The sequence below is a fragment of the Helianthus annuus genome, chromosome 12 (genome assembly GCF_002127325.2).
Source record: "Helianthus annuus cultivar XRQ/B chromosome 12, HanXRQr2.0-SUNRISE, whole genome shotgun sequence".
NCBI lineage: Eukaryota > Viridiplantae > Streptophyta > Magnoliopsida > Asterales > Asteraceae > Helianthus > Helianthus annuus.
Genome location: NC_035444.2, coordinates 144,637,211 through 144,645,221, shown reverse-complemented (window position 1 = coordinate 144,645,221; position 8,011 = coordinate 144,637,211). Strand labels below are relative to the sequence as shown.

The 8,011-nt window shown below is 31.3% G+C and overlaps 1 long non-coding RNA gene across 1 annotated transcript; it reads right to left on the bottom strand.

Moving 5' to 3' along the window:
- Positions 1-4,220: 4,220 nt before the first annotated feature.
- On the bottom strand, positions 4,221-5,583 carry LOC110896991. Its single transcript, XR_002568347.2, has 3 exons — positions 5,471-5,583; positions 5,106-5,196; positions 4,221-4,445 (listed from the first exon to the last, which is right to left on the bottom strand). It is a non-coding gene; the product is annotated as an uncharacterized LOC110896991 (long non-coding RNA).
- Positions 5,584-8,011: the final 2,428 nt, after the last annotated feature.

The window sequence follows — 8,011 nt, the reverse complement described above, 5'->3', positions numbered from 1 at the left end:
CACATAAATATCCCTAAACACTTCTTCCTATATTAATAAATAAAAAATTTTTTTACACGTGTCACTCTCTGGTGCCTCCTCCTTTTAATAATAGTATTACATATTAATTTTTATACACAAAATATAATATAATATTAATTAATATAGTTAGAGATAAACGCATAAATTCAAATTTAATTAATAATTATCTATAATAAATATAAATGTATCAAATAATATAATAACTATAATATTATTTAATATATTTAGAGATCAAAGGTATAATTTCGAATTTTTAATAGTAAATTACTTTTTGAGTCCCTATGTTTTAGTGGTTTTAACCATTTGAATCCAAAATCAAAAAGTTTAATGTCCTGAGTCTCTAACTGCTCATTCACACCCCCTGTAAAAAAAATTCAAAAAACCTTTTGTAAGGCCAAGTTCTCTAAGTTCTCACAATTTGTCGAAATTTTCATTTTACCCTAACCATATATATTTGTTAAGATAAAATATATTATTTGGATATAAACAATAATTACTAATAAAGTATCAAATCACATGTACAAGTACTTATAGTATATAACTTAGAAGACTAAATTTACAAACGGATTATCTAAATAAAGTACCAAATTATCTTTAAAGCGAACACTAAATGGTTTTTAAAAAGACATATTTTTTTTGCTATTAAGTATATAACATTATATTTACTTAAGCCGTGTAATACACGTGTTCAATATTTTCTTCCAATTTTAAATTTATGTTACTATCAATATGTTTTCATCTTAAAAAATGTTCAAACTTTCTAATAACATTCAGTTTTAAATATTAAACTTAATTTTAATCATATTACGCAACTAAAGACACTATCATCATGCTAAATAAAGACATTATATAATATTATAAAAATTTTAATATGAATATTTAAATGTCAACTACTAATTAAAAAAGTTGTTGTAGACGCTCAAATTTATAGTTTAAAAAAATTTAGTCCTACTTTTTTAAACGTATACTTTATTTTTAGTATGATTTTTTAATATATAATATTTTCTATATAATGATGATATTCGTATCTTGTCTCATGATCCATATATCTAAAAGTAGTATTTATATCAAAGTATTTATTATATCATTAATATACATAGTAGAATTTAATTACAAATCATTTACCATAACCTCATAACTTATAATTATTTTTAAAAAATACTTACAATTTTATGATCATTATTTTTTTATTTTTTAGTGTTACTTCTTTTGAAGACATAATAAAATGGATTGTAGTATCTCAAAAGAGAAGTGAAAACTTAGAAAATTATTTTGAATAGCGAAAATATAACTGTTCTTTTGTTTTACTATTTTATCTAAATAAATCATTTCATTAATAAAGATTATATACAAGTTTATAATTTACATTTTTTCGTTATTTAACCCGTGTAATACATGGAGTTGTAAGCTAGTAATGTAATCACCAAAAATGAAGATTAAGAGTTACAAACATGAATTAAGATGATAATTGTGGAATAATTGTTTTAAACAACATCAATAATGAAGCTTTGGTTTATAACCAATAACATTGAATATCATAAATCATATTGTTCAATTGATTGAAGAATAATAAAGACCAAAGCTCATATGAATCAATTGGATGATCAATGATCACACACATCAAATAAAACAAATTGGGAGCTTAGAAAGATTAATATATGAAAATAGACAAAGCTAAGTGAAGATCAAGAAATGTATTTTAATGGTTTTCATATAATCTAAATAAGTATATAAAAATATCATTTTTATAAAGCAATGATAATTTCTCGAAGGATTGCTATAAGGAAAATTAGTTTTTAATAAATCAACTTTTGTCCTGTTGGTAAATAATAATCTTACCTACGTAACTGGTATACAATAATCCTACCTATCAACATGTTGGTACTCAATGAACTTCCGTTAATTTTTTTAACTGAAGTTAGTTTTTAAGTTTTATTTATTACACAAAAAGTCCCTGTAGTTGTAATTTACTAGTTTTAACTATTTTATAAAACAAAAAAACCTCAAGGGACTTTAATTTACTAGTTTTAAAATAGTTAAAACTAGTAAATTACAACTATATGGACTGTTTGTGTAATAAATAAAACTTAAAAACTAACTTCAGTTAAAAAAAAATTAACGGAAGTTCATTGAGTACCAACATATTGATAGGTAACATTATTGTATACCAATTACGTAGGTAATATTATTATTTACCAACGGGACAAAGGTTGATTTATTAAAAACCAATTTTCCTTGCTATAAAACATCAAACTAATTTTCATAAAACTAATAAGTCTTGCAAATTAAAAAGAAAAAGAGTTTTTGAATCGATTTGAATTTAAAGTTGGTGGATGGAGCTTGTTAAGCTTGGTAGAAATCCAAAATGCATCTATACTCAAGACACCAAATTACTTAGAATGGTTAAAAGGAAAATACCTTATAGATACATCATAAACCTTTTACAAATCACAAAGTAAATTTGAAAAAAAGTAGCTGGTGGCTAGTGGCTAGAAGTTGGTAGCTAGTAGATGTAGCTTTTTAGATATATTTGGTGTTTGGCAGAGTATCTACAACTTTTAATAAAATGTATAAAATGACCAAAATGGACATAACTAAATATTTAAATAGTTTGTGCATTAAAAAGTTCATTATTTTTAGAGGTTAAAATAGTTATGTTTCCCTAAAAGCTTGTAGCTCCTTCTAAACGCAACAAGTAGGGGTATGTTTGGCAAAAGTAGCTGGTGGCTGGAAGCTGGTAGTAGTAGCTGTAATTTTTTAGATATATTTGGTGTTTGCCAGAGTAGCTGAAGCTTTTAATAAAATGTATAAAATGACCAAAATAGACATACCTAAAAATTTAAAAAGTTTGTGCATTAAAAAGTTTATTATCTTTAGATGTTAAAATAGTCATTTTTCCCTAAAAGTTTGTAGCTCATTCTAAACGCTACTAATAGGAGCGTTCAACCAAAAACTTCAAACTCCTAACCTAAAAGCTTCAAGCTCCTTCAACCAAACAAGTCTTTTTATTGAGTAGGAGCTTTATCTTAAAAGTTTAAAGCTAGAACCTCCTAAAAGCTCCATGCCAAACATACCCTAGGAGCGTTCAACCAAAAGCTTCAAGCTCCTAACATAAAAGCTTCAAGCTCCTTCAATCAAACAAGGCTTTTTATTGAGTAAGAACTTTTTTCTTAAAAGTTTAAAGCTAGAAGCTCCTAAAAGCTCCATGCCAAGCATACCCTTATTATGCTTGTGTTTAACACATGTTAAAGTCACCAAGTTGAATGTAATCTTCATGAGACTTAAAATCTGAAGAAAATGTGTTTAAATAGGTTAGGAAGAAAAGGATGAGATAATTCATAACGTTCCCAACACAAAACAACAAAAAATAAGAAATTAGACGACCCGTGGTTTATGGATCGAGCATGGGAGGTCCAGATTTTCGTACTTGGTTTTTTGTTTTGTGCATATAAACAAAACCATCCATTTTCATATACAAAACCATCCATTTTCGTGTTTGGTTTTTTGTTTTGTGCATAATTCACTACCTTTGCCCTATGCACTTTCATATACACTAGTGGGAATGCCCGCGCGTTGCGGCGGGTGTCCACAACTGATATCAGTTTCAATTACGGTGTCTATTACGAACCACCACCCATTCCGGGTTTCTAACCTTTTATTCTGTTAATCGAAAAAGTTTAACCCTAACTATTCCAAAAAGAAAGGTAGCACCAAGTATTGTAGAGGCAAATTGTGCATCAAAACCCCAACAGAAAAATTAATAAGTCAACTCATAAACATAAAAAAAAATGTTCATAACAATACTCTTGAAGATTTGAATCAAAATTTAGGTCATTGTGAGATAACTTTCTCCTTCAAAGATCCAACATTTGCCATTGTATTTGTGTGGAGCTTCACCAAGAACTTGAGCATCCCAACGACGTTTCACGAGTTCCCAATCACACACATTTTAAACAGAATCCTACAGCCTAGCAGGAAAGTGTTGGATTATTAAAGATATTAAAAATCTAATTAGGGTCATTTGGTGGTGGTGTATGAAGTTATTCATCCATTATTTTTTTTAACGGCAACGATTAAATTTATTCAATAAGAAACCCATTGTGGAGTTGGGAGCTTACAAGGAAAGACCAAACAAAACCAAACACACATCAGATGACCCTATTTAGAGGGGTCATTGTACCAGCCTTTACACTCCACGTGAGCAGTAAACATGATCACTTGCATTCCATTACCATGTGTGGTTGGTATGTGGGAATGGAAATAGTCATTCATGTATATTGCTTGATATCTAATTGCAAAGAAGGACTGAGGACAACCAGACATCATGGTGACATACATGCGCCCCCAACCAGAAGCCACCTGTGCATCAATGCCTTTGCTTCGTAGATGAAGTTCTGATTCAAGAATTTCAGCAAAACCAACACCTGAGACATTCAAACATCACGTCCATCACTAACCACTAAGCATGTGAACACGAATCCGTTTGGCACCATGCTAGCTAGCTCTTTTGAGCAACAACTATAGCCCAGATAAACAAAATTATCACCAAATGGAGGAAATCAAGCAAAATATTGATTGAATAATTACATTTAAGGGTCTAAGTGAGCCAAGCTACTCAACATCAGATCCTTAGCTAACTAACAACTCTGTTGGGAATATTCTTGATCGGGTCGGATACGGGTCAAGTCGGCAACGGGTTACGGTTTTAGAACTGGTCATAGATTGACCGAATTTGTTGGAAACAAATTAGAAAATGGGCATTGGGGTTCACTTTGGAAGTAGTTGCTGAATAATAGAGAATAGGTTGAATGTTTATTTTTGCATTATATAATTATTTATATATAAAAAGAGTCATTACATATGGACATAGGCTTTGGCTACATTTATGTAGTTGGCTTATATAAAATATATAATTATTTACATATAAAATGAGACATTATAGATGAGCATAGACTTTAGCTAGTTTTCAGTACTTTGCAGGTCAAAAGACAATTTTCTTTTTCATCTTACTATTGACATTGCCATTGCCATTGCCATTTGGGGAAAATCCCTAGAAAGGTTAACAATGAAAACAAAAGGCATACCAGTGAAGAAGCACCCGTTTGTAATAAAATTAATAGTGAAATCAATTTACATTTAGCCAACATTGCCATTACGAGTCGAGCGCTGGTTCTTCTGTTGTTCAGAAAGCAAAGAGCTTTTGTTAGATTGTCTTAACGGAAAAAAAAGTTGTCTATATTATAAATTGACATGTATAAGAATGTTCCTATTTCGTGTGTGTATGTATGTTTAATCCTACACAAATATAAAATACCTAGCATAGTAAAGCTGGCAACTCATCAGTCAACAAAATAGCGCTATACTTTATGTTCAGCTTCTCAATTATGCATGTATAGTAAATCAACTAAAGTTAGCACCACAAGTGGAACTGGAATATAAGTCGTCTTACTCTGTTGATCTTCCAGCAGCAGCAACAATTGGGTGAGCTTCCACACTCATCCCACAATTCCTTTCCTGCCATCATTTCAGAAATAAAACCAACTTATATTGCACTATCTATAGAACCAATTACAATTATGACAAACAGAGGCCAAGGGGTGTATCAAATGAGTAAGAAATTGATCAGAAATGGTCCAGCTCAAAATAGGTGACTATTAAGTTAAAAGATGAATGTTGGGTAACCTGAATGCACAAAAATAAATGATATCAAGCTTGTAAATCATGATCTAAATAATTCCAACATGCAATACACGATTACCTGAAAGCAAATAAAGATAAACCTCTATAGACGATCAAATTCATATATGAATCGAAAATATTTGATTGATTGGATCAGGATTTTATAAAGTTACGTGAGATATAGAGACGCTAATCTTTGATGAGCTCTTTAAAAACCAGGGTCCAACCTCACAGCCTCCTCACATTCCTTAACAGCCTCCCCCAACCTCCTTAACATAGTCAACGCCTGAAGGTGAAGCCCATTAACTCTGATCATTCTTCACTCCTATCTCACCTGTAAATTTCATTTTCAACAATAAAAAACCTCAATTTATTCATTCAAACACCATGTACACACCAAATACAAACACCAACATCATATTCTCACAATAAAACAACTGAATTTTACTCACATAACATCAAACCTATTCACAAACTCCTCAAAACACATTAATTTTACCAAAATATGAAAATAGCAAGAACCCTAGAGTTGTTAGTTCTTCCCTGCTGCACAATTCTCGCACTCAGTTATAAAGGACAACTGGGATGGAAACACAGGGGGTAGAGGCGACTTATTGAAGGCGAGAAGATTGAGGGGAAGCAACTTTGCAATATTAATCGCCTCCTTCAATTACGGGGCATAATTGCTCCTTTAATCTAGAGGAAAGATGAAAGGTCATGAATTAAATGTACGGCTTAAACTGATTCTCCATTCAAATGGTGGTAACTCCTCATCAATTTCACAATGTCGACATTAATTTGAACCCATAAATGTTTGATTTCATGATTCCATGTGCCACAATGTCGACATTAATTTGAACCGATAAATGGTGGTAATTAACCGGAACCTCAATCTTTTCACGAAAAACCCGAACCCCACAATTAAACAGCAAGTAGTTTAGATCATATTGGGTTTCTGAACAAATATTAAGTAACAAACTTTTTGAATGATCAAGAAATAACAGAATTTGGAGTCAAGTAACAAACTTTTTGCAGCAAGATTTCACAAACAACAACTTAGTCAACAACCCGACTCAACAAATCAGGCAAACATCATAAACCCATGTAAAAAAGCTAATTGAAAATCAAACCTGAAAAAGTAGAACAGCAAGAACCCTAATCTTGATCTCGAACCCCAACTCCAATGTAGTAAAAAAAATGATCATAAACCCAAGTTTAAACCCAATAAATAAACAGAACCCATAACAATAAACTTAAAATCAAGAATAAAAGTAGAATTTTGAATCAAAGATTCATAAAAAACAGAAAATCAGGGAACCTAAATACACAATTACAGTTGGCAGAAGAAGAGCGTAATCAGCGCTTGACGCATGAACACCTCAATTACAACATTCAATCATCTTGAATACCTATTATAACCTAAAATTCGCAGGACGCTTGGTTGGGTAGGATAGAAACGCACGAACGCCTTAATTGCAACATTCAATCACCTTCAATACCATTGAATAGGGTGATAACCACATGAAACCTAATTGATTGAATTAGTAATTACGCTGACGGTTTGAATCATCTAAGCATTCTTGATCAGCTCAAGACTTATTTGTGGGCGACTGACATTGAATTGAGGGTAAAATTGGGAGTAAGGGACGAAAGATCAGGGAACAAGCAAGACTCTTGATCTGCCATCTTAAAATTAAGGGGCAAAATTACATTTTAATCCTAAGGAAATGTATTATATAGTTACTAGTAGGGTGCCCGCGCGATGCGGCGGGGGCGACACTTTGCATTACGACACTCGTTTCTGGTAGTGAAGTCGTATGCATAATACTTTTTTGTACAAGAATGATATATGTAAAATGCACTTCTCTTGTTAATTCATTTCATATCCATTGCATTGTTTCTACATGGTATTTGTTCTTCGTATTGGCCATTCGTAAATGAACATTCGAGAAATAAAATGAGGGATTTTTTAAGTTAAGAGTTTTTATTTCTTTTTCTTTTTTTTGGGCACTTACAACGAAGTTTTATCTAGTTCTCGGTCTTATGAGACCATGATTGTCCGGTTGAATAAAAAGGTAAGAGCGGATGTTTCAGTTATTAGCAGGACGATCTCTAACAAGTTGCATGAATAGCACAAATAGAACGAATGGAACTTCTGCTATATCGTTTACTTATAAGAATATATTACTTTTTAACAATAATACACTTTTTTGTAATCATATTCCACACCAACCTAATTTTGTTAAAAGTTGATAGGGATTTATAATGAAATAAAAGGAAAAAGAAGAAACATGTTTGACCTCTAAACACG